Below are 27833 nucleotides of genomic sequence, written 5' to 3'. Positions count from 1 at the left end.
GCTTTAACAACTTGCTTGTTCACCTTCATAACCTAAGGCGAACCAACCTGCATACTCACACTCACATCAAAACGGATTTGATGGATCGTTTCCAATCTTGTTTTATAGCTATTGGATGGGTGGTATATTTATTTTCCAAATTTCTATTGTTTCTTTACATTTGATAATGTTTCTACATTTAAACTAATTGGTTTGCACTCCTAAAAAAATACAGGTCCATGCATTCATAAATTGTTTATTGTCTGTCATCTTCATAGGTAGTGTCTGTCTTAGAGGGGACTACCTAAAAACAATGTTTGTAGCGGTTGCTAAAGACGGGAACAATCAGACTTTCCCTATAGCATTTGGTATGGCGGTTGAAAATAATCTCGTAAGTTGTACTTGGTTCCTTATGAGTTAAAAAAAAGTCTCGGATAGGGTAGGGAAGTAGCGTTCATATCCAATATGGACGATGTCGTTAAACGTTAGTTCTTGCATAGATCATGTTTTCACTAATTATTGTCATTGGTACACTTGTAAGAGCGTCCACAATTATTTACGCATAAGAGTAGGCTCTGGAAGATCATTGGAAACTTTGTTGTGGGTGACATTAAAAGCATACACTATGTCTATTTTTGAACAAATTTTCGGTAGGCTAAGCCGTGATGCTCGTGAAGTGCATACGAATATCGGTCATCCGAAATGGGCAAGAGCCTATTTCCCTAACTTCCGTTGGAATGTACTCGACATGGAAGTTCCTCAATTTTTTTTAGTCTTATCGCTCAATCAACGTAATGTACCAATAATAATGCTTATCAAGGGGTTCGTGAGTACATGTAATAGACTTTTGTTGAACGAAGTTTAATGGCAGGTAAAATTTCGGGTGCAATATAAAAGTATTAAATAACTTGTACAACAACCTTTTATAAGCATATTTATTTTTCAGGGATTTTGACTACCGTACTCACACCGTATGCTGAAATGGTGCTTTAAAAAAGGATGCAAAAGTCTATTGGGTGGCAAGCAACACAGGTCCCCAACAGATCTCGTCTCCCTTGCCGCCATATATTTATCTAGTTTTTGATTTTAAAACAACTTGTGTTGTAGACCTTAACGGTCATACATGTTCATGTGGAAAATGTCGCAATCTCGGTATAGCATGTGGTCATGTTATCGCGGCATCACGTCAATCAAACATGCATGAATTAGTTGATATGGTTCAAGTATTTTACCATACTGATGTATTTCATCTCGTCTACCAGACACAAACCGTTCACTTTGTTCCACCTCCATCTGAATGGGAAATACCAGACCCTTTGATGGTTGTTTTATTGCCAATGTAATTTTAATTCCCTTTAATTAATGACGTTTGTAATATATTTGTCATTGTGTTTGTAATATATTTGTAATATATTATGTTTGTAATATATTTGTCATTGTCTTTGTAATATATTTGTCATTTGTTAGTGTAATCAGAAATCTATTATGTTTGTAATATATTTGCTAGTGTGTAATGGAAACTATCTGGGTTTCAAATCCGATATGTTTACCTCATTGCTTTTACCCTCCAAAATAGGCTTCGTGCTGTTAAAAACGACTTAAAAAATGCTAAAAAGTGTCATTTTTAGCCTACCATAAAATTATGTTTTTAAGTATGATTTTCATGTTTTATATGTTGATTACGTTGTTTCTATATAGTTGTTCGTCGGAAAATATCTGGGTTTTAAATCCGATATCGTTACTTCATTGCTTTTACCCTCCAAAGTAGGCTTCATGCTGTTAAAAACGTAATAAGATAACATAAATTGTCATTTTTAGCTTACCATAAAATTATGTTTTGAAGTCTGATTTTCATATTTATATGTTGATTACGTTCTTTGTACATATTTGTTCGTCGGAAAATATCCGGATTTCAATGCCGATTTCGTTACCTCATTGTTTTTACCCTCCAAAGTAGGCTTCATGTTGTTAAAATCGACATAAAATAACATAAATTGTCATTTTTAGGTTACCATAAAAGTATATTTTGAAGTCTAACTTTCATGTTTTATATGTTGATTATGTTCTTTGTATGTAGTTGTTCGTGAGAAAATATCTAGATTTCAAATCCGATATCGTTACCTCATTGCTTTTACCCTCCAAAGTACGCTTCGTGTTGTTAAAAATGACATAAAATAACATAAATTCTCATTTTTAGGTTACCATAAAAATTATGTTTTGAAGTCTGATTTTCATGTTTTATATGTTGATTACATTCTTTGTACATAATTGTTCCTCGGAAAATATCCGAATTTCAAATCCGATATCGTTACCCCATTGCTTTTACCCTCCAAAGTAGGAATTTGTGTTGTTAATAACGAAATAAAATAACATGTATTGTCATTTTTAGCTTACCATAAAAGTATGTTTTTAATTCCGTTTTTCATGTTTTATATGTTGATTACGTTGTTTCTGCATACTTCTTCGTCGGACACATTACAAATAAACATAACATAAAATTGAAAAAAAAATTGAATTACAAATAAACATAACATTACTAATAAACATAACATAAAACTGAAAGGAAATTAGAATTATAAATAAACATAACATTAATAATAAACACAACAAATAAACATAACATTAATAATAAACATAATATAACATTCTACTAACGTGCAAATGGTGGTAAGACGACCATAGGTTCAACTGATATTTCCCAATGCAGAAGGATTGGAATATGATTGACCATCTCAGCTTTGAACGCATTTCGATACACCGCAAATGTCAACTTATAATTTACCAATTGTTGTATATCTTCAACTGTAAGCCTCCTTAGTGATGTTATACCATGTTCACAAGGTATGCCACATTTTTGCCATTTGCCGCAAGTACAAATACCACGTTCAACTTGTACCGTTTCAGTGGTTATATTTAAACTCATTTCAAATTTGTCACTACTAATAGTCTAATATGTGTAACCTTATAACCATTAGACTGGTTCATTCTTCTTTCAAGTACGTGTTGTGCATAAGGGGTAAGATGACCATGCATTCCCCCGGTGAAATTAATTGAGTTACAATTAAAAAGAATATTAAGGGAAAAGTTAAAAAAACAAATATTTATTACCTCCGAATGCAGCTCGTTGGGCGTACACTGTTTGTATCGACTGATGGACCACTTCAATAATTGACGTTATTGGTAACTCGTGCGGGTTTCTTGTTATCCTATTCAGTCCAATCAGAATGTTGATGTATTTCACATTGAAGACCATATATAAATCCCCCAAGAGAACCTATATTATATACAATAGCATTAGTTAAGCGTATAAAAAATAGTATTTTATTAAAATATTAAATTGACAAATACATATTCCATTGATCCAAGTTCTCCACCACCCACAACCATTCCTTGGTGACTATATCATTGGGCTCTTTTCCCAAAAAACCTAGATTGAGAATATATAGCAAAATTGCTCGAACACCGTCGTGATCTGATATATCATTGAATCGTTGATTCATGATAAGGTCCTCTAAATCGCCTATAAGTAAACTTGTGTCCGTGCGATGTGGAAAGACTCTTGACTGAAATGAATTATCACTATATCCGTGTTTATACATAGTAGCAAATTTAGTCCTTGATCTCGGACACCGGCCCATGTGAAGTCCGGACACGAGACAGAACTCCTCGGGCCCAAATGACAATGTACGTCTAGAAAACTTAAAATGTAGACGCTCAGTCGCATCTGTTTGAACAGTAGGGCGCAACATATGCAGTAACAGCCCATGAATAAGAAGTCTGTCCCCAGACTAAGCTGGTAGGTCCAACAAGTAACCGAAGCTAGTTGTTGAAAAAATCTCTCGCACTCGTCCGTTTAAGCCACTCAAAACTTCATGTAACTTATGACATTAAGGTTATATAAAGTTTCATAAAAGCAAAACAGTGATAAACGTTGTAATTTGATAACATTTTTCGTTTTTTCTATACATATAAAATACCAAATATAGCATTGTACTTTGAAAACGGTGTGACAATAACATATTTTATGAAAAAGCTGAAACAAAGTTATTTTATTAAGACATTATACTTCAAAGTATCTATCAATTATAAACATAGAAAATTCTTCAAATGGATAGTACATTGATATAATATGATATAATTGATAACATTTTTCAAATAACATAATTTATCACAAAAGAAAAAAAAGTTTTATAAAAAACCAAAGGAAATTAATTGATAACATTTTTCGTTTTTTCTATACTTATAGTATACCAAATATAACATTGTACTTTGAAAACGGTATGACAATAACATATTTTATGACAAAGCCGAAACTACTAAAACACAAAGTTATTTTATCAAGACATTATACTTCAAAGTATCTATAAATTATAAACATAGAAAATTCTTCAAATGGATAGTACATTGCTATAGTATGCTATAATGGAAACATAGAAAATAACATACTTTATCACAAAATGGAAACATGGAATCATAACATATTTTTTTTGAAAAAAACGAAAAAAAATAAAAAACCGTAGGTTTTAGGAAACCTACGGTGTACAACCATTTGATGCACAAAATGTGCATTAAGTGAATGTACACCGTAGGTTTCTTGGAAACCTACGGTTTCATTTTTTTTTCCAAAAAAATCATGGAATCAACAATATATACAAGTGTTTATTGGTTATAAGCTTTTTTTTTTAAAAAAAACCTGAAAAAAAAACCGTAGGTTTAAGGAAACCTACGGTGTACAACCTTTTAATGCACAAACTGTACATTAAATGGTTGTACACCGTAGGTTTCCAAAAACCCTACGGTTTCGTTAATTTTTTTTAAAGTTTTTTGAAAAAAAGTCATGAAATCATAACATATATATAATTGCTTACAGGTTACAACAAATTAAAAAAAAAAAAAAAACGAATTTTTTTTTGTAAGGTTCATACAAAACCTACGGTGTTCAAGTCCACATTGCACAATCTGTGCATTGTGGACTTGTACACCGTAGGTTTCGTATGAAACCTACGGTTTTAATTTTTTTTCGGTTTTTTTCAAAAAAAAAGTTATCCGCATATACAAAACCTACTCCTAATCAAGAACACGGTAAAATTTTGATGAAAAATGGACGTACCTCGTTGTTCTTCGGGTGCTCCATTAAGAGAAAAAAAGTAGGCCAACCAACAAAAGGATACTGAAAAATAACCTAATCTGAAAAATTAAACATTATATACTATGGGCCACGAAAGAGTAGACGGGCCGGGAACAGTAGCCCATTGCCATAAAAAAGTAGTTTTCAGCCGTTGACCGTAGTCAACCATGGCCAACCTACTCTTTCGTGGGCTGGTTTCGGCTAATGTGTATTTTTTGGCTATTTTTGGATAGGTAATTAGTGTTTTTGGCTAGATTAGTATTTTCCCATTTTTTTAAGAAAAATAAATCATAGGTGATTAAAAAAGAAAAAATTGCAAATTTAGTCTTTTTTTGCTAATTACTTTGCAGATAATAGCCAAAAAAACTCAAAGTTAAAAAAATAGCCACTAAAATCACATATGGATTAAGTCTATCTGCGATTTGACCTTTCAATTTGCGAACGTACAAGCTGCTAAAACATGGTTGTGCATCAGGGACTTATACATTCGTAGATTGATTAGTCCATCTGCTACCACCTGCGATTTTGCCTTTTTCAAGGTATAAATACCTAAAAAAATATTGGGACACTCATTTTTGCATGTGATATAAATTCAAGCGTTTGAGTAGAAAAAATTAATTTTAAATATAGGGTGATACAGTTTATCTTCATACATAATAATAACAACTTCAAAGTTAAAATCGGTCATAACTCCTTTAGAGAGAGTTTTCCCCAAAGAAAATCAAGAAAAATGAGTGTTCCAAAAAAATTTGGTATTTATACCCTGAAAAAGACAAAATCGTAGATGGTAGCAGATGGACTAATCCATCTGCGAACGTACAAGCCCCTGATGCACAACCATGCTTTAGCAGCTTGTATCTTCGCAGATAGGAAGGCCAAATTGCAAATGGACTTAGTCCATCTGCGATTTTAGCGGCTATTTTTGTAACTTTGGATTTTTTTGCTATTATCTGCAAAGTAATTATCAAAAAATGCTAAATTTGCAATTTTCCCATCAAAAAACAAGGAAATTTCAGAAGCTTCAATAACAAGTAATAAGGCATTTTTTGTGATTTTATATAATGAAAATTTGTCAAACATTTCATTAGGATATTATTGCAAGTTTACATAAGTCATAAACATCTAAGGCAATCTCATGCACTATCTTTTACAATATATTATATCTATTTTTAATTATGCATCATCACATAACCAATTTCAAAAGATGAAATCATAAATCCTCTTGTACAATAAAGCGATTTTTTGCTAAATTGAATGGAATACAGGAAAAACCATTACATAGGTATGATATATATATATATATATATATATATATATATATATATATATATATATATATATATATATATATATATATATATATATATATATATATATATATATATATATATATATATAGAGAGAGAGAGAGAGAGAGAGAGAGAGAGAGAAAGAGAGCTAGGTTCAAATGTGAATTGACATCTATTGTGTGGACGTGTGGACAGTGCTATTCTGTGAGAATGACAAAGAAAATATGTTGTTTGATAATATGAATACAGTGCTATTCTGTGAGAATGACAAAGAAAATATGTTGTTTGATAATATGAATACGTTCAATCTTACATAACTATTGTCATTATCACACATTCTCACTAATTAAATCGTCTATAAGGTTATTATAGACTTTTTATTATTATTCACATTCTGTTAGAATGTTGTCAGAATGTTTGTTGAGTCGTATTCTGTAAGAATGAAAAATGAGTGAAAAACGATGTGTGAGAACAAAAATGAATAAGAATTAGTGAGAATGTATGAAAATGATGATAGTTGTGTGAGGTTGAACGTATTCGCACTACTAAACAACTTATTGTCTTTGTAATTCTCATAGAATAACATTGTCCACACGTCCGCACAATAGTTGTCCATCCACATTATAACCCAGCCCTATATATATATATATATATATATATATATATATATATATATATATATAGTGAATATGTGGTTGTTATGTACTTAAGATTAGGTATAAAACATTTTAAATGACGTAGTTTTAAACAAAACAAATCCAATTTTATTTTTCTTTTAATTTTGTTTTAATAGAATACCATTAAATTGAGTTAAATTATTGAATAATAAGTATCAGTTGTATATCTTATTATTGCAAAAAAATCATTGAAGTTTATAGGAAAAGTAAAAACCAATATTTTTTTATCGAATATAACTCAAATGTTTTGTCCTTCAATTGAAAAACTATTTCCAATGATTTGTGGAAACTTTGATTGAGATATTGCATGTTCTTCTTTTATCTTTTATTCTATTAGTTTTCATTTAATATTTAGTAGGGTTGATTAAATGGTAATGACTTTTAATGTTTTAAGTTCTTAGACACAATGAAGAAAAAGAATATAATTTCAATCGATTTAGTAAATCACATGATTAAGGAAGAATAGTAAACAAGATATCATGATTGGTTTTGATATATATTGATCAAAACTAAATAGTTTGGAGGGTTCTATATATAAGTTTAGGTACATAACAGTCACATATTCCCTAAGTCCATTATATATATATATATATATATATATATATATGTTTGTGTTCTATGGAAAGCAAAAACCCAAAAAATCATAAAAATGCATCAAAAAAAAAAAAATACTTAGAGATCACAAATCTTTTTTTTTGACTTTATATTCTTAAAAATCACAACTTTTTATATAATTTTGCTGAAATTTTTTTTGAAAAAAAAAAACCAAAAAAGAAAATTGATTTTTTTTTTCAGCGAATTTATAAAAAAAAGCTGCGAATTTTTGGAATATAAAGTCAAAATAAAGATTTGTAATCTCTAAGTATTTTTTTTATGATTTCTAGGGTTTTTTTGTCTTCGATATAACCCTTATATATATATATATATATATATATATATATATATATATATATATATATATATATATATATATATATATATATTGTAAAATAACCATTTGGTCCGGAATGTATTATTCCGGAGAGTTCTCCAGAACGAGTATGATTTCGGATACTCGTTCTAGAATAGTATTTTTTTTATGTGTAAAATGTGTTTTGTGTTATTTTGTTTCTTTTTCTTTTTCTATAATTTTTGTTTTTATAAAATCTAAAATGCAAATATAATCTTAAAATCTACAAAAAAAAATACATAAACTTAAGGGATTTGTTTTAAGTAATATTACAATGTTCAAATCGACTTTGTGTCCTTGTACCCTAAAAACAATTATGTCAATCGTTTACGATATGACATAGCCCATGAACCGCTTTTCCCCTCTATAGAATACGATTTACGACGATCAACATCTCCAAGAACCAACACAAATAGTCCCCACAATCTCATGTACCATCAATTTGCTGTAGTACGTCTAGGGCCTTTTCGAGGATCACGTTGAAACTCTCAACTGTGATTGCATTAGTTTGTTAGGTACCCCACTAGTTGATACCCACTAGCAGTTTGTGGATGCGGGTTCACATACCTATAAACCAATCCTCATATTGTGAATAGTAGTCGCTCTTCTAGTGACTATCGTATATAGTCATTTTGAATGTCTTCAAATCCAAAGCACCCAAAAAAGCACTTGGTATATTGACTGGGATGTAAAGTTACACAAAAGGTTAGAATGAATTAATCATCAAATAACATTATATTGTAAATTACTATTACTTAGGTAATGTAATCCAAACACAATTATATCGTATTATAGTCTGCCCAAGCTAGGTAAACGAATACGCCGACAATGTCACTCCAGTCAAATGCATCAGTGTTGAAGGTTGATAGCACAACCGTCCACTAAGCATCATCTCGTCTACGCTCTATCAACAATGATATCCACATCATGATGTGCTGCCAATCAAAAATTTTGTAGTAAAATAAGTATTGTTATTTGAATCGTAGTAAGTAATGAACACATAATTATATAACTTACATCACATTTCAACCAACATGTGTGACTATCCGTATATAAGCGCGCCCAAAACTCAATCATCGCAATACCAATAAAAAACAATGAGCAAACAAAAGCAAACCATCTCGTTCTTTATATAGACCGTTTACGGTAGGTTCTAAAAGATTATTCAACGGTGCTGGTTGTTGTTATGCAAGTGATGCAACATCTTTCCTCTTCATTTGTATCCATGGGGACTTATACCATATAAACATAACTTTTTGGCATAGAGATCGCCTAAGAGGTGTTGGAGGCGTTTTGTATTCTTCCCATGGAATCTCTTTCACATATGACGATTGAATATATGTAGACGGCTGCTCAAGGTCGTCATACAACGACTGTTCAGGTGTACCAAACTCATAACCATGCTCCTAGAACTCATTGTTGTATGTGATACCAAGTTCTTTCGCAATAAGTGTCTGTACAATTCAATAGTATTTAATTATAAACGTTGCAATAATGGGTATATCATAAAGTTAAATAAAAACAATATAGGAGTGAAATAATTAACAATATACCTCCACCCCCTTTGAGGTACCAACATCATCTTCGGGAGTTTTATTAATAAGTTTTAGAAGCATGGCTAAAGTAGTGTCATGCTCTGCTAAACGTTTATCCTATGACCTCAACTGCTTGCGACATTCACTGACCTCATTTTTTAATTCACGGACCTCGTTTTGTAAGTCAGTAAAAATTTGGTCTTTATCAGTTGATGGTTCAGCGGCCGACAGTGGTGGGTGTAGCGAGTGAGATTGCATATCTATTTATGCCTTTTTGTCGAGGCTCGTGGGCGGGGGAGTGTTTGGGCGATGGTGTTAGGTAAATCAGGGCGATCAATCCACGTCGAGCTAATTATCTACTATTTTGCATGGCTCTCAGCTTTTGTCGGCTCCAAGTTCTATACAAGTCTATTATCTTCTTAAGAAAAATATAAAATTATAAATAAACATAAATTAAACATATAGAATAAGAAAATTTTAAAATGTATAAGTAATCATACGCCGTTGATGTTTATAAAATGGTTGCACTCAACTACATGTAAAGGCTTCAGTGTCGACCATGCAACAACTCGAGGGATCACATTCGATTGGCGGGTACCAAACAAACTACCTACTAGAAAACTCTCAAGAATCCATATCTTAAAGAATCATGTATTAGAATATTATCAAACAAAAAAATAATAAATTGTTAATCATGTACCTTACCTTAAAAGTGTATAAAAAACCGTTTAGGGTGTAGGTCATTTTTTAGGTTGTTTAGCTTTTGGTTCAACCGGATGTATATGCTTCTCAACCTTATTAAATATAGTATATAGTTGTGAGTACAATTGATCCCAAATTATCCCCATGGATATCTGAGACATAAAAAATTCCCAATTAAATTTCTATAAAATATTAGTAATGTTAATTGTAATCTGTAATTATAAATTAACAACATGTTGCATGTTGAATACATCAAGGTTGGATACCAAAGAAAAATACTCCTCTGTCACAGATTGTTTTTTTAACCAACCTTTGAAACCCTTGTCTAACAGATAGAGGAGACATACACGGACCGCATCCTCGTCCGATAAGTCATTAAGCGAATGTTTAAACAAATTTATCACATCGTCTAATTTCACAGACACGTTCCTCATGACTGTAGGAAAACACACGAAAACGGAAGACGACGTCAGAACTGGAAGCAGGAAAATAGTCACCAAAGCGGAAGCCGGTAACAAGACAAATTTTTTTCTTCCCGAAAGACAGCTCGTAACCCTCAATCTCAAAAACCATTTCCTTTACTTCGCTTTGGGGGTCCGTGATAATTCGTGGAAAAACATGTAATGTAGACGTAAAGGATTCACATCTACATTAGGAATATCTAACCACCTCCCAAAACATGAATTCCGGAACATAGTCTCGCATATCGATTTGTCTTTGATTGCTGCAAGAATATTCACACCGATTGTGGGTTTACAAGACAGTGTAATGGATGCATCAAAAACCCTGTCGTGCTGCAAATAGAAAACTGGTTATAAACCGCTCCAGAACGAACAGTGACACCATTCCGGAACAGTGACCCATTCCTGACCAGTTTTGTGTTTCGGACCATTCTGTGTTTCAGACCATTCTGTGTTTCAGACCATTCCGGAATGCAATTTTTTGTTCCGGAACAATAGTTTTCAATGTACAATAACATTCTATAAATAACTAAACCACTTTCGGGTTGGTCCTAATGCATTGTCATCATATATTGGTACTACAAAACGTGGTCTGTTTATTTCGTAGGTAATCTTAACATTCCGGAATGCAGTTTTTTGCTCCGGAACGTGGTCAGTTCATTCTGATGGATATAAATATAAACAAAAATCTTAAGTCGAAGTAAAGGACTTACCCGTAAAACAACCGGGTCATAGTTATCATCTTCCATATCTTTAGTGGAGTTCAGAATGCGTAACAATGGAGTGTGTCGGAGATCGGAATCGGAAAGTCGGAGTGTCGTGTCGGAGATTAGAATCGGAAAGTCGGAGTGGTGTGACGAAGATCAGAATCAGAAAGTCGGAGTGGAGTGTCGGAGATCAGAAAGCCAAGATCCGAATGAAATCGAGATCCATTTTTTTTGGAATATATTCCAGAAATTGAAATTTAAAAGTGAGGTATGGAATACGTATGGATAGTCCGGAGTGACCATTCCGGAGGATAGCTGATGGGCCGACCCGCCCGAAAATGAGTTCAAATTTGTGTCCAGAATGGCCCATTCCGAAGAAAAAGGTTATTTTGCAAAAATTAATTTAAATGGGCTATTAAAAAAACACTACAAAGTGGTTAGTTTACTCACTTTCCATGTAATAAAAGAATCCCAAACTTTTTTACACTTCTCGGATGAAATTGAGGGGTAGTACTGATACCCTTGCTATTAGCCATGTCTTTTCTCGGAGACGCAAGCTATGATACAAAGTAAATTTCATTGTCAAGTATCATGTTCAAAGTGTTATAATGTTAGGTGCATGGTAATGTCTCTCATAGAATGAAAACAGAGTGATCAATATGCTAGAGTCTGGGATTATGTACATGAGTTGATGAGATCCAATACCTATAGTATAGCTAAAGTTACTGTCATGTTGAAGATCTACTAGTAATGTGATTGTCTAAAGATGAAATCAAACCTAGAACCACATTGAAGATTAAGTCAAACCCAAAGAGCAGCACCAAATTGAAGATGACATCAAACCAAGAACCAGATGAAAGTGGTGAGTAAGTTTTAGAGGTATGTTATTTTAATGTCTATGTATTGTTCATTAAGTGTTCAGGGTATGTATTGATCTTGAAACCAGATGAAAGAATCCAATCACAATTGCTAGGATTACGATCCCAAGTGTCAATCTCTTCCTTTGGTTATCATGACAATAACCCTAATTTAAATCGAAGATGTTTGGAGGTGCTACAGGAGGTTTTGTTACTTGAGCATTGGCATCCATGTTCAAAGAGTGTTCTGGGAAGAAATACACATCTCTTCATATTGTAATCAATCTTATCTAGGTTTGAAGTTTGATCTCTCCGCTTCCCTTCAAATCTAGATCTTCAATTTCAATTTCAATGCGTGTTTCTATAACTATATTTTGTAATTACTTGAACTATATTTCGTAATTACTTGATAATTTTTGGTAGTTCGAGTCAATTGGTTTCTTCTTTGAATCCCCAATTTTTGCATTGGTTCTGCAAGAAAAGGATCTGCGCTTGATTTTTGACATGAACCCTAGTATTTCTCTGATGCAAAGGGGTGTGTGTTTTTGGGACATGCACCAAAGTACATATTTTAATGCATAAAGTACATACGGAACGAAATGCTATATTTATAGGAGTGGGAAAAGTATAGCAATCCTAATACATGATACTTATATTGAAATTGTGCCAAAAACGCAATTTCCCAACAACAGTGACAACATTGTTCATTTAACTTCAAGTGCTTGCTTCTGATCTGATCATTTTCTCTCTTTACTTTATTTTTTGCATGTTAACCCAGTTTTCATTTCATTGTGTGTGTATAGGATTCAAACTTGAGATGTAATTCGAATATGCGTCTGGAAATAGTAACACAGAAGCAAACATGAGTTGTTCTGGATGGAATGTGTTATAAACTAAGTTTAATAAGATGGCCTTATGAAAGAGTAAAGAAATATAAATTTGAATAATTATTAATTTTCACCTATAACTAAATTTTTTTTTTTTTTTATATATTATAATGAGAGTATTTTGGTGTTTTAATAAAAAAGAAGAAGGAAATCAATCACCTCCACCTATCTTGTGAAATACCATCAAGCATGGAATTTGAAGGAATCTGAACATAATTAAATTCCATTCATTCCATGGTTATCTCGGATTCCGATTCCATTGGAATTGTTTTGTAACTTGACTTTTTCGTGTGGCTCATATGGACATTCGTGGTGCACTTGTGGAGCTTTTCATCATGCAACTGAATGCATTAACCCCTTTAAGGGTTCAATTTCGATGTTACCTCTGAATCATTTTACATTGAGAGTGTTTGTTACAACCTATGAACGAATCATAAGTCTTGTAACTGGCTTCGAACGGTTAAGCAACCATATATTCTCTTAACCATTAGAGGATGAACCATTCAGTTTGGTAGTCAACGTGATTTATCAATATTAGTTAGAAATAGAAGGAATAAAAGGAATTTAAGCCAAAAATATAATTTAATTTACATACTTAGTCAATCAATTTATTCAAATTATTAGATCGCCATTGTTATAATATAATTTTTGTAAACACATTTAGAGCATCAACTGTCAAATTAATAAATCTTAAACAAAAAATGTTTGTGGGTCAAATCAACGGTCTGAGTTGTCCATTTTACCATATAACTCAGAAACACCAATGATATTCTAATCATAATATAATCATAATATGTATATTCTTAGAAAATATTAGCATAGTTAAATGTCACATTGGAGTAACAAAACTTACAAATATTGGTGATTTTGATTAAACTATTATTTAAATATACTAGAAGATATTGTAGATGTTTGATAAACAAAATATTAACTAAGCTATGTATTTAGCTTAAACAATTGATGATGGAGTGCATATTAATATGGATCAAATATGTAAATATATTTGATACTGGGGTGTTTTTGAAAAGTTTTATGTTTTAAAGTGGTGTAAATGATACAAAGTAAAAGATAAAGGGCTTCATGTTGATATTTAATAAACTTCATTTGAAGTGTAGGGATTAGGGATGTAATGTTCTTTTCTGAGAAACAAAACAACAACCAAAAACATAGACAATACCATGTTTTTTTGGACCAGGCTCATACCAGCTCAAACAGACTCGTGTTCACATCTAGGCTCTAGTATTAAGGTCCTTAAGGATGTGATGATCCATAAATGATGTCCAATGTTCAAGTGTGTCCATCATCTTCTTTGTTATTGAGGCAGTGGTGGATCCATCATACATGGGATTTGAGTGGGTGCATGCACCCCATTGAACATGTATTTTTATCCTAAATTTCATACAGAAAAATTGTAAATATGTTTGATTCTTAATTCATGGACTACAAGATAACTGTAGTCTTACTCATGAACCACAACCACAGTTGCGTTTATGTACTGGTTGATGGTGAGATCTAATGGTGACAATTACCATGTTATATGATGTAGAAGTCAAAGTATGCAAAACATACCTTAGTAAAAGAACATTTATACAAAAAATGAATATCCACTAAATGAAAGGGATATAGCTTTTCTAAAACTCAAAACGATTAACGAATCAACCATTAAATATTTAAATTATAAATTATTAATGAATCAACTATTAAGTTATAAATTATTAACCGTCATATTAAAAATACGATTTTGATGATACTGAAGGGTGTCCATTATAATTTATTAACCATCATATTAACAACCAGTTTTGTGACAAATTTGATTTTAATAATCGATAAATATATGCTAAGATTTTAAAGAATTTTGAGAACAAATATAACATTATTTATCTATCCACAAATATGATAAATCTCTTATATGTATATAATTTTATATCTTAAACATCACAATTATCATGTTAAAAATACATATTTTGATCTAAACATCACAAAATCATTTTAAAAACAAATAATAAATTTCAATTGTTAAAAAAAACACCTAATATAGATTTTCGGATCATACGAACATTATTCATATTAATCGGCTACTCAAATAAAAACATAAGTAATTATCGACCTATATTTAAATTCGGGTATTCATGTTCGGGTATATAAGATATATATTAGAGAAGATGATCATAATAGCCTTATCTTAAGATTTTTCCATTAAATAGCCAAGAAAATGGAAATGTCTAAAATAGCCACAATTTCCGCATGTAACATTTGCGAAAATCATGATGGTTGTGGACTTTTTTTAAGATATTCCCAGATCGCACCTGCGAAAATTTAGGTAGCCTGCAATATTTTTTTAAATCTGCATGTCAACACCGGCGAGGTCACACCTGCAGAAATCTAGGTGGCTTGCGAAAATGATTTTTTATATTTTTCTTTATAGATTTTTGCAAGTCACCTTTTTGATTTGGAGAACCCAAATGGTATGATGATTGTTATGAAGTTTGTATGAAAGTTATGAAGTTTTTTTTCATAATTTTCACTTAATACTACTTTTGGAGCTAAAAAAGTATGACTTCTCGACATCTAAATCGGGAGTGTAGAATGTTCATTGATTAACTTTGTGTTGGAAATAGTGTCCAAAGTCATTAACTAGTTGGTAATATTTCTAAATAGTAAATAATAAGTTGGTAATTTATAAATGAGTTAATAAATTAATTAGAAATTATTTTGGTAATTAATTAAATAGTTTTAATTAATTAAATGGGCTGAATTTTAATTATATCCTTTGGATTAATTGGAATATTCTAGAACTTTACAGAGATAGGAGGTGGACGAAATCCGCTAATCCCTGATAGGGATAAGGCAGATTTTGAATATGGTAAAGATATTACACTCCAAATTTGGATGTTAGAAAGTCATAATTTTAACTCCAAAGTATGTTACTAAGTGAAAATATGAAGAAAAAAAAAACCCAATTTTTATTCCTCATAAATTTCGCATATGAACTATGTTTGAGCATGATACACACGTAGAATGTCCCATGAAGATTTTGAGTTGAAGCAATGTGAAATGCTACCCATGTGATCAGTAAACTTACCCAACCAATGTTAGGTTTCATCTAACTATTTAAGACACTATGGAACATGAAACCTATAGTTAGCTACTTCTGAGTATTTGGTTGTGTTTGCTACGTATTTGTGCCTAGTCATTTACGTAGAAAGTTTGACACGAAAGCAGCCAAGTGTATATATGTTGGATACGAAAATCAAAGAAAATATTGGAAGTTTTGTGATCCAACAAGTGAAAAATGTTACACCTCAAGAGATATAATGTTTACTGAAGCATCTTCCTGGTGGTCCTCATATATGAAAGTCTTACCATAGTCGAAAAACATTGAAGAAATTGTACAACATAAGATAGGAGATACAAATGCACATATTTGGTCAAGGGTTGATGCACCTGAAGATAAACTGATGTCATTGAGAAAGACTTAGCTCAACCAAGTAATGCTAGTAAAAATGAGACACCACCTCCACAACTTCGAAGGACCGAAGGAATCTAAAAGCCAAATCCTATGTATGAAAACGCGACAATTTTAGAAAATGATGTTAAAGAGTCAGAGACGTATAAATAAGCATTACAAAATAAAGTTTGGTAGAAGGCAATAGAAGAAGAAATTATAGGCTTAGAGCATAATTAAACTTGTGAACTGATACCAAGACCAGGAGATATAAAACCTATTTGTAACAACCGGATTTCGAGGGACATTATTGTATATGTTAATCTTGAGATTTTAGGAGGGACTCGACGAGTTGAGGGACCAACTCGCCGAGTCGAGTCGAGATTGCCGCGTGGATTTAATGAATGGACTCGACGAGTCAGAGGAGGGACTCGCCGAGTAGGTGCTGGGCAGAGAAACCCTAATTTCCCGGGTTTGGGGCCTATTTAAAGGCATTTATAGCCTCATTTGCGGCTACCTTCCCCTGAGAGCAAACCCTAATTGCTATTGGAGCTAGAGAGTGAGAGAGAAGCTCATATTATGGTTCTTGGTGCATTTCTATGAAGAAGGATGAAGAGCTTCATGATGGGGAACAAAGGAAGGCAGTGGATATGTGGTATTGAGTGTTCCAGCTGCTAAGAGAAGGTACAAAGTCCTTATCTTGTTCATTCCTTCTACTAGATCTCATTTTGGGAGTTTTAGGGCTTTGCTTCCATCCTTTTGAATCTATGAGTTGAATGAGACATGGTTGTGGTTGGAAACCTCAGATCTGGACCTCCTAAGGTCCTTAGAGTCTAGATGTCCCAGCTTTAGTCGTTCAAATGAGGGTTGATGAGCTAAATCCCTCATGAAAGGCATGTATTAGCATTTTGGAGCAATAATCTCATGTATGAACGTAAAGATCGAAGCTTTACATGATTATTGAGCCTTGGGATGATAGATCTAGTGTTTGGAGTAATAGATCTGATTGAAATCGTCTGAACGAACATTTGGCCTGAATGAACTCGCCGAGTCGGTGAGCCGACTCGACGAGTTGGTTAGGGTTTGTCCCGAAGAACTGAATCATGCGACAGCTCGACGAGTTGGGGGCCAATTCGACGAGCTGAGCTGGACTGTCACGAGACTTCTGAGGAAAATAAGTGGACTCGACGAGTCGCAAGGGTGCACTCGGCGAGTCGGGTCAAACATGGACCGTTGACTGGAGTTGACTTTAGTTGACCTTAGGGTTTGGTCAAACTGATTAAGAGGGGTCAAGGGGGGTAGGACGGTCTTCTACCCTTTCTCTAGAGAAGAGGATATAAAGAGAATATTGATTAGAATTATTATCATTGTGCTAGGCGGAGGCTAGATCGAGGATATCGAGCACGAGAGTTTACTAGACATCATACGAGGCGAGTCTTCTCACTATACATTACCTAGAGTGGTACCTATGTGCAGACCGGAGGGTCTTATGTGTTATATGTATGTTGAGATTATGTGCATTATGATATATGTATGCTCTGTGTTATATAGACCGGACCGGAGGGTCCAACGACTTACGAGGCCAGAGGGTCCTCGTGTAGACCGGACCTGAGGGTCCAACGATTCAGACCGGACCGGAGGTTCCAACGAGCTAGACCGGACCGGAGGGTCCAACGAGCTACGGGACTGTAGGGTCCCGCTGAGACACATCGACCGGAGGGTCGTACCGAGTTATAGCCTCGAGTGGCGTATGTGTTGTATGTGGTATTTTGGGGAACTCACTAAGCTTCGTGCTTACCGAGTTATGTGTTATGTGTTTCAGGTATCTCAGAGGATCGCGGGAAGGGACCAGCTTGATTGTACACACCAGAGAAAGAGTTATGTCTTGAGGATCCTGGATTGTTAATGGAGTTGTGTTTTGTAATTTGAATAAACGAGATTTCTATACAATATGTTATGAAAAGTATGCGATTTTCAGATAAAAATTTGTTTGAAAAATTACGGTGTTACAAGTTGGTATCAGAGCCTTGGTTTGAGGGATTCGAATGCACCTTCGGGTGCGTTTGAACTCAAACTGGGGATTTGAGAAAGATTTTCAAAAGAGATAAATTTTATTAAAAATGAGAACGAGTTTAAGGGAAATGAGTTGGAGCAGTGTGTACAATCAGCCAGAGCCCGAACGGTGATTTCCCAAAATACCCTTACGTTTGTATTATGAGATATTTATGAGATATGCTATGAGATATTATGCATGCTAGAAATAGGCTAGGTATTTCATATGTTAGGACTAGAGTGGCCTGATTTGTGATGCCTTAGCCTAGGAGTTACTGTTACCTGTGATGTGCTTACGAGCATGTGCTGGGTAAGATTATCCAGCAGGAATCCTCTTAGAGAGGGATGTGAGTAGAGGAGTAATCTAGGAGAGATACCTAGATAAGCATTTGAGGAGTCTACTGAGAGAGTAGTCAGATGCCCGCGTGGGGTAAAGTTGCTTGAGTTCGGTGGTATTCTTTGAGTATGAGGAGAGCAAGTGGGTAATAACCTAGAGTGGTTTTACATGTTGGTAGAGATTATTCGATGCCCGAATGCTGCTTGCTTCGTGCTTTGTGGAACTCTTGATGATGAGAGTTAGCTACTAAGTGAATATGACGATATTCAAGAGGTAGATGGTTGGCATCATAAGGAGTTCTTCAGCAGCTGATGGCGGAGAAGTGTGAGAACCTAGGAAGAGCCTAGGAAAAGGTGACCCTAGTCAGATGAGTACGCTGACAAAGTAGGATATTTCGCAGAGGAGCGAACACGCATGACGGGGTTGGTGAATGAGAAGGTCGAGCAGCTACTTAGGAACTTGGGGAAGGTCCGTGTGGAAAGTATGGGTAGATGTGGCAGGTAGTATGGTCCCGTACTACTGAAAGCAGAGGACCCATACTCGATACAGGGAACATTCCGGAGGTTTTAAGTAGCAGATCGAGAGGTGATTTCATTGTTGGTGTACCATGATTTGTAGCAGATCGAGAGGTGATGTCATGGTTCGAGTACCATGATTTGTAGCAGATCGAGAGGTGATTTCATGGTTCGAGTACCATGATTTGTAGCAGATCGAGAGGTGATTTCATGGTTCGAGTACCATGATTTGTAGCAGATCGAGAGGTGATGTCATGGTTCGAGTACCATGATTCGTAGCGGATTGAGAAGAGATAACATGGTTCGGGTACCATGATTCATAGCAGATCGAGAGGTGGCCACATGGTTCGAGTACCATGACCCGTGGCGGTTAGTGTTACTGGTTCCACCAGTTATTCCGTTGTGATTGGTTAGACTGAGATCAGATGTGAAAGAGTATGGGGCCAGAGGGCCATGATGAACGAGTTTTAGTGGAGCATCCCTTGAGAGGGAAATCGAGTTAGCTCCGAGGGATTTTTGGTAAGATGTCAGATGAAGTTACAAGGCTCAAGGATGAGTAGAGATGGCGGTTATGGAGGATTGCGGCATGAGTTGAGCAGTCAACCGATAATGGAGATGTCACCTTCTGTGACATGGATGGTATTATTTCCGTTTCCTGTGGGAAACATAAGAGGTGTTGAGAATTTGGTTTCTGAGCTTGGGGGTAAAACCCTGCGGGTTAGCATTGATGGCGACCTTCCATCAGAGTATTTGGGTAGTATGTCTGCCGAGAGGTAATGTTAGAGCATGAGCAGGTTGTCAATGGGGACTGAGACAGTTAAGGACAAGGATACACCTTATTTGAGCATAGTAGGGCATGTATTAGCTGCAGAGGCAGACGATCAAGAAGAGGATATTGGGGCGGTAGATCTTATTGTCTATGATGGGTATCGAGCGTGGTAATGAGGTATCCGCTCTTATTACAACCCACGTGATGGAACGTTGGTTAAGGAGTCGAGAAGGAGAAGTATGATAGTTCATTGTTTCAGATTAAGGGTCAGAGTTACTACTGGACAGTTGAGATGTCCGGTAATGGGATGGTATGAGATTCTGTATGATTAAAGGCAATCATGATGAGAAGTTTCTGAGGATTTCACCTGAGATTCAGGGTATCTGGAGTTGCGGGGTCTCTATCGGGGGGACCACCGAGCATTGCGTAGTACCTTCCAAGTGTAAGTGTGATGTTCCTGGTGGAAACAGTTTATGGAATAGATTTTTGGTGCGCCAAACGGTGATGGTTCGAACCCTGAGTGGGGAAGAACCGGTATTCTATCGAGAGGATCAGAGATAATGCATGTTGTACGTGTTAAGGAAAGGATGAGTGTCTCCACGGCAAGTGGCCGTCGGTCGAAGACCGTGTGGTGGCTAGTAAGGATAATTTCGTCGGGTGGGAATTTCTGGCTCAAGGTATGGGATTCTGAGCAATAGAGGAGGGAATTTCGGATGTTCGTCAACATGTTCTGAGTCGTTGACAATTCTTCTGTGTTTCAATCGAGAAGTTGGAATATTCCGAAGATTAGTGATGTGTGGCATGAAGATTAGTTGTGAATCCTGAAGGAACGCATTGTTGTATCTGTGTATGATGTTGTAAGTAGGAGATCAGTGGTTGAGACAGGACATCATGAGGTTCTGTGATGGTGTGCCGAGGTATCCGAGTATGATGTTCTAAATTTCGGATTATTTTGAGACTTGAGTTATGGGATGACGAGTGGTATATCAGGTGTCTATGGTTCCAGTGGGGGCCCTTTCAGCTAATTGACATCAAGCGGGATTATTCGAGAATGTGGATTGCAGCAGGGAAAGGTGTTTTGTTATGGCGGATGTCGTCAGAAATAGCAATGCATAATTTAGGTAAGTGTGTACACCTATGGTTAGTCCGCAGGGCATGAGTTAATGATTGCAGTTTGGTGTCGGCTTGAGGATGATATTGTGAAGTGGTAAGAGCAAGCGCGGTAAGACTACGGGGAGCCGTAGTACTCACTATTCAGTGAGAGGTTGTGGTGATTCTACGGGGAGCCGTAGTACTCACTATTCAGTGAGAGGTTGTTGTGATGCTGCGGGGTGCCGTAGTACTCACTATTCAGTGAGAGGTCGTTGTGATACTGCGGGAAGTCGTAGTACCCACTACTTAGCGAGAGAATGCTGTGATGAAGTACTCTCTGATCAGAGCGTGACGCAGAAGAGTTTTAGGCTTGGGTAGCCCTAATATTTGAGTTTGTGGGAGCCTGGTGGTCGAACCAGGGGCGAGACTGGGGTCTCTATATTTGTCGGAGTCGTTATATTCTGAATTGAGTAGTGGTTGTCGCAACCAAAGGGAAATGGATAAGTGAGGAACGCATGGGTTGCGGGTCATGAGTCATGAGTTGAGTGGTTTGTTGGGACGAGTGGTTCCAACTCTGTGCCGGACCAGACTCTCGAGTTGAGTTCGATTCTAGTGGTGTATTGAGTAGGCAGAATGAGATTCCGGATTCAGAAATGAATTTCGTTTGGAAGGGGGTATTGGTTCCATCTGGTGTCTTAGACCTGAGTGGGTTAATTCGTTGGTATGAGAAAACCGCGAAACGCATGGAACTAATGAGCAGTAGACGGCAGAGGTCGAGAGTGAGTCGAATTTCATATTCGCTTGAGGTGAAGCGAACTTCGTGACTTGTGTGTCACACAGGGCCGAGATAGTTGCATTGATAAGGAAGTCAGTTAGGCGTTTTGGTACACGCAATGGGTAACCTTTGGAGGTTCAATTGCTGGATCGGGAGATGACCTGGTGCTCCGTCTTGAAAGGGATATTGAGAAGGGAGCTGAGGTTTATGTTTTTCAGATGTCAGGGGACGCTTTTGAACAAGTATGGTCATTGTTCGTGTCTAAGGACAGGGTGTTGAGGGTTCGTTGTTCAGAAGGGTTGTGATTGCAGTACATTGGATGAGTCCCTGGTGTGATGTGATCCTTCTATTCCTTGGTATATGATCTGGATTGTTTATCATGTCTGGGACAAGTGATCGGTAGCCAGTTTTGGGCATGGACTTGTTTTATCGGTTCCCACTAGAGAATCAGAGGGGTAGTGAGCTATCGAGGTTTGTTATTCGAGGAGCGAATAACGTGGTGACATCTGGAGAGGGCGGTCTGGCTGTGTGTCAGGCTACTAGAGTTCCAGATTCTTGAGAGTCAGAAGGGGTAGCATAGTGGCAGATGGGTCTGTCCTTTTCCAGGGAGGAGTTCCTGTTTCGATTCAGGTGTCCAGAGAGGAAGATAGTTGTGTGGTATGAGACCCTTTCGATGGTGCTGTTTGGTTATTGGATTAGATCTATATGTTGTGGAGGAGCGATTTCGAGGGCGAAATCTAATTCAAGTGGGGGAGAATTGTAACAACCGGATTTCCAGGGACATTATTGTGTATGTTAATATTGAGATTTGAGGAGGGACTCGACGAGTTGAGGGACCAACTCGCCGAGTCGAGTCGAGATTGCCACGTGGATTTAATGAATGGACTCGACGAGTCAGAGGAGGGACTCGCCGAATAGGTGCTGGGCAGAGTAACCCTAATTTCCCGGGTTTGGGGCCTATTTAAAGGCATTTATAGCCTCATTTGCGACTACCTTCCCCTGAGAGCAAACCCTAATTGCTATTGGAGCTAGAGAGTGAGAGAGAAGCTCATATTGTGGTTCTTGGTGCATTTCTATGAAGAAGGATGAAGAGCTTCATGATGGGGAACAAAGGAAGGCAGTGGATCTGTGGTATTGAGTGTTCCAGCTGCTAAGAGAAGGTACAAAGTCCTTATCTTGTTCATTCCTTCTACTAGATCTCATTTTGGGAGTTTTAGGGCTTTGCTTCCATCCTTTTGAATCTATGAGTTGAATGAGACATGGTTGTGGTTGGAAACCTCAGATCTGGACCTCCTAAGGTCCTTAGAGTCTAGATGTCCCAGCTTTAGTCGTTCAAATGAGGGTTGATGAGCTAAATCCCTCATGAAAGGCATGTATTAGCATTTTGGAGCAATAATCTCATGTATGAACGTAAAGATCGAAGCTTTACGTGATTATTGAGCCTTGGGATGATAGATCTAGTGTTTGGAGTAATAGATCTGATTGAAATCGTCTGAATGAACATTTGGCCTGAATGAACTCGCCGAGTCAATGAGCCGACTCGACGAGTTGGTTAGGGTTTGTCCCGAAGAACTGAATCATGCGACAGCTCGACGAGTTGGGGGCCAACTCGAAGAGCTGAGCTGGACTGTCACGAGACTTCTGAGGAAAATAAGTGGACTCGACGAGTCGCAAGGGTGCACTCGGCGAGTCGGGTCAAACATGGACCGTTGACTGGAGTTGACTTCAGTTGACCTTAGGGTTTGGTCAAACTGATTAAGAGGGGTCAAGGGGGGGTAGGACGGTCTTCTACCCATTCTCTAGAAAAGAGGATATAAAGAGAGTATTGATTAGAATTATTATCATTGTGCTAGGCGGAGGCTAGATCAAGGATATCGAGCACGAGAGTTTACTAGACATCATACGAGGTGAGTCTTCTCACTATACATTACCTAGAGTGGTATCTATGTGCAGACCGGAGGGTCTTATGTTTTATATGTATGTTGAGATTATTTGCATTATGATATATGTATGCTATGTGTTATATAGACCGGACCGGAGGGTCCAACGACTTACGAGGCCAGAGGGTCCTCGAGTAGACCGGACCGGAGGGTCCAACAATTCAGACCGGACCGGAGGGTCCAACGAGCTACGGGACTGGAGGGTCCCGCTGAGATACATCGACCGGAGGGTCGTACCGAGTTATAGCCTCGAGTGGCGTATGTGTTGTATGTGGTATTTTGGGGAACTCAATAAGCTTCGTGCTTACCGTGTTATGTGTTATGTGTTTCAGGTATCTCAGAGGATCGCAGGAAGGTACTGGCATGATTGTACACACCAGAGAAAGACTTATGTCTTGAGGATCTTGGATTGTTAATGGAGTTGTGTTTTGTAATTTGAATAAACGAGATTTCTATACAATATGTTATGAAAAGTATGCGATTTTCAGATAAAAATTTGTTTGAAAAATTACGGTGTTACACTATTTCCTACAAGTTGGTTTATAAAATAAAGTGTTGCCCATATGGAATAATTGAAAGATACAAGGCTCGTTTGGTGGATCTGATGGGTTTTGAGCAAATCATCAATCCTATGGTGCACATGCAAAACCCTAAAACTTTGGATCTAGGTTTATCTAATTGTACATTGAAATTATCCAAAGCTTATAAACCCTAATTCTAGCATATGAAAGTCGAAAACTATAACAAAACAAGTTTAGAATAATACCTTTCATGAGTAGCAATAATCTTCAATCATCAAGAGCTTAGTATCACAAATGTAATACCTCTTATGGCTCACAAACACCAAAGCAAGAAGAATGATCTTGGAGAGAGGAGATGGAGTCACAAAATCGGAACTAAGAACTCTAGGGATCAAGGTTAGCCGATTTTGGATGCCCTAGGGTTCCTTTTATAGGTATGCTGCTAGGGTTTCAGTCAAAACCCTAATTGGATAGCTTAGGCCTTAAGCAGTCCAATGGAACATTCTGGAATAAGGCCTTGGACGATTTCAAGGTGGGCTTCCACCCTAATTTCGTCCACCCCTTGATCCATATGATCCACAGCCCAAAATCCAATTATCTTATAATTGCAATTCCAGTCCCCTAAGTTCAATTAATATCTTTTGATCACAAAATTAATTCTTAATTAATTTTTGACCAATATTAATTAACTAATATGATTTCTATTTTAATATATTATTCTTATAATATATTAATAAACCATATTATCCTCTCTCTCCACTAATCATTCTGTGAAGTTGCTCTGGTGAAGGAAACCCAAAAGGACCATGCTCATAATCGGTTCAAGTACATACCAAATATAGTTATGGGCTTAGACACCTAATCCAACAGTCTCCCACTTGGATAAGTCTAATAACTATAATTGCAAGTATGACTTCAGAATCCAATCAGCAATCATAGCTCTCAAAAGCCTCTGTCAAATCTGACCCAGTCAAATGACATGTCTTATAGATAAGGGATCGTATAGTCCTCCGTTGTCAAGATATCGTGTGGATAATCACATGGAACATAGTCAAACTTATTGTCCAGCAGTTTGTTTCTCGATCTCTAATTTGTTGGATATAGAACTTAATTAAACACATTAACTTAGTCTTGACCGGGCCCGACATATAAGTCAAACCAAATCATCGAGGGGCCCAAGATATAGCTTTTATCCTTGTGGGACAAAAGGAACAGATAAACTTCGACTCATATGCTTGTACTATTTGCTCATCAAATCGTACACAACAATACATTTTATAAAATCAAGTTACTGATGCGTTTACGCATTATCAATGCACAACCAACTCGCAAACAACAACTCATATATCTAGGTTTAAAGACTATATGATATTATCGTCTTACAATCACTCGTGATTAAATTCCATGAAGTGATTCAGGTAAGCGCGGGTTTAATCCACTACTCAAATCTTATTTCATAAGCACTCATGAACGTTGCAGAAATCTTTTGTTATGCCCAAACACTTTAGACAGTCTACAAGCCAATTCAGGACAGTCTTCTTTCATACCTACTTCCAATGTATGATTGAATGTGGATGGTTCGAATAATCTTATTATTCAGGAAGTCAAAACATGCAAAGTGAAACAATAGTAAATAATTAACACAAGACAGTAACTTTACTTATAAATAAAACACCTTTTATTTATTCATCAAATGTTAATTACAATTTATCTATTACAAGTTTCTAAAAGCTATCTAATCACAAAAACTAATATCGTCCTTCAGCCTAATGCTCCTAGCGTGCTGCAAGTGCTTGACCCTACTCAGTCCCTTCGTAAGGGGATCTGCTGGGTTATCCTCTGACGATACCCTATTCACTATGAGGAGTCCCTCTTCTACGCGATGTCTAATAAAGTGATATTTCCTGTCGATATGCCTGGATCTGCCATGATCCCTTTGTTCCTTGGTTAAGGCAACCGCACCTTCGTTATTGCAGAAAATTTCCATAGGCTCCTTTATGGCAGGTACAACTCCAAGGTCTCCGATGAAGTTCTTTAGCCATATTGCCTCCTTTGACGCTTCACTCGCTGCTATGTACTCTGATTCGCACGTTGAATCAGCCACAGTTTCCTGTTTGGAACTTTTCCAAGTCACTGCTCCTCCATTAAGAGTAAAGACCCAGCCTGACTAAGATCGGTAATTATCTCGGTCTGTCTGAAAACTGGCGTCCCTGTACCCTCGTACTCTTAAGTAATCACTCCCACCGAGGATAAGAAACCATTCCTTGGTCCTTCGTAGGTACTTAAGAATATTCTTGACTGCGATCCAATGGGTTCTACCAGGGTTCCCTTGATATCTTGTGACCATGCTCAAAGTGAAGGCCACATCAGGGCGAGTACAAGTCATAGCATACATGATTGAGCCAACTACGGAAGCTTAAGGTACTCGGCTCATCTCTGCTATCTTAGTCTCTGTACTCGGGCTCTGAGTCTTACTCAGTTTGGTATTGCTTTGGATTGGTAACTCCCCCTTTTTAGAGTTCTCCATGCAGAAACGTTTCAGCACTTTATCCAAGTAAGGACTTTGACTAAGTCCTATTAGTCTCTTACTCCTGTTTCTCATTATCCTTATCCCCAGAATATAGGCAGCTTCTCTGAGGTCCTTCATAGCGAAGCACTTCCCAAGCCATGACTTAACCTCCTGCAAGGTTGGGATGTTGTTTCCTATGAGTAGTATGTCGTCCACATTCAACACGAGAAACTTAACTATACTCCCACTAGCTTTGACATATACGCAGGACTCATCCTCGATCCTCGCAAAACCAAAATCTTTTACTTTCTCATCGAAACAAAGATTCCATATGTGAGATGCTTGTTTCAATCCATAAATGATTTCTCAAGCTTGCACACTCTATTAGGATTCTTCGCATCGATAAAACCCTCTGGCTGACTCATGTAAACATCCTCAGCCAACTTTCCATTAAGGAAAGCGGGTTGGACATCCATCTGCCATATTTCATAGTCATGAAACGCAGCTATGGCTAGCATTACCCTAATAGACTTTATCTTCGCAACTGGAGAGAAGGTCTCATCATAGCCAACTCCAGGAGTTTGAGTAAAGCCCTTCGCAACCAATCGTGCCTTATACGTGTGCACTTTCTCATCCATGTCTGTCTTCTTCTTGAATATCCACTTGCACCCGACCGTCTTACGACCTGGTACATTGTCAACCAAGTT

The 27833-nt window shown here is 36.5% G+C and overlaps 1 long non-coding RNA gene across 2 annotated transcripts; it reads left to right on the top strand.

The window, feature by feature from the left end:
• Positions 1–11906: 11906 nt before the first annotated feature.
• On the top strand, positions 11907–12717 carry LOC145109824 (uncharacterized). 2 transcript variants are annotated; one of them, XR_013709238.1, is made up of 2 exons: positions 11907–12289; positions 12374–12717. It is a non-coding gene; the product is annotated as an uncharacterized LOC145109824 (long non-coding RNA). The 2 variants fall into 2 exon arrangements; XR_013709239.1 differs by having other exon boundaries at positions 11907–12306.
• Positions 12718–27833: the final 15116 nt, after the last annotated feature.

The sequence above is a fragment of the Lactuca virosa genome, chromosome 4 (assembly GCF_052849685.1).
Source record: "Lactuca virosa cultivar CGN04683 chromosome 4, Lactuca_virosa_CGN04683_v6, whole genome shotgun sequence".
NCBI classification, from domain to species: Eukaryota; Viridiplantae; Streptophyta; class Magnoliopsida; order Asterales; family Asteraceae; genus Lactuca; species Lactuca virosa.
Note: the sequence above shows the minus strand (reverse complement) of the source record. Positions and strands in the feature narration are given on the sequence as shown.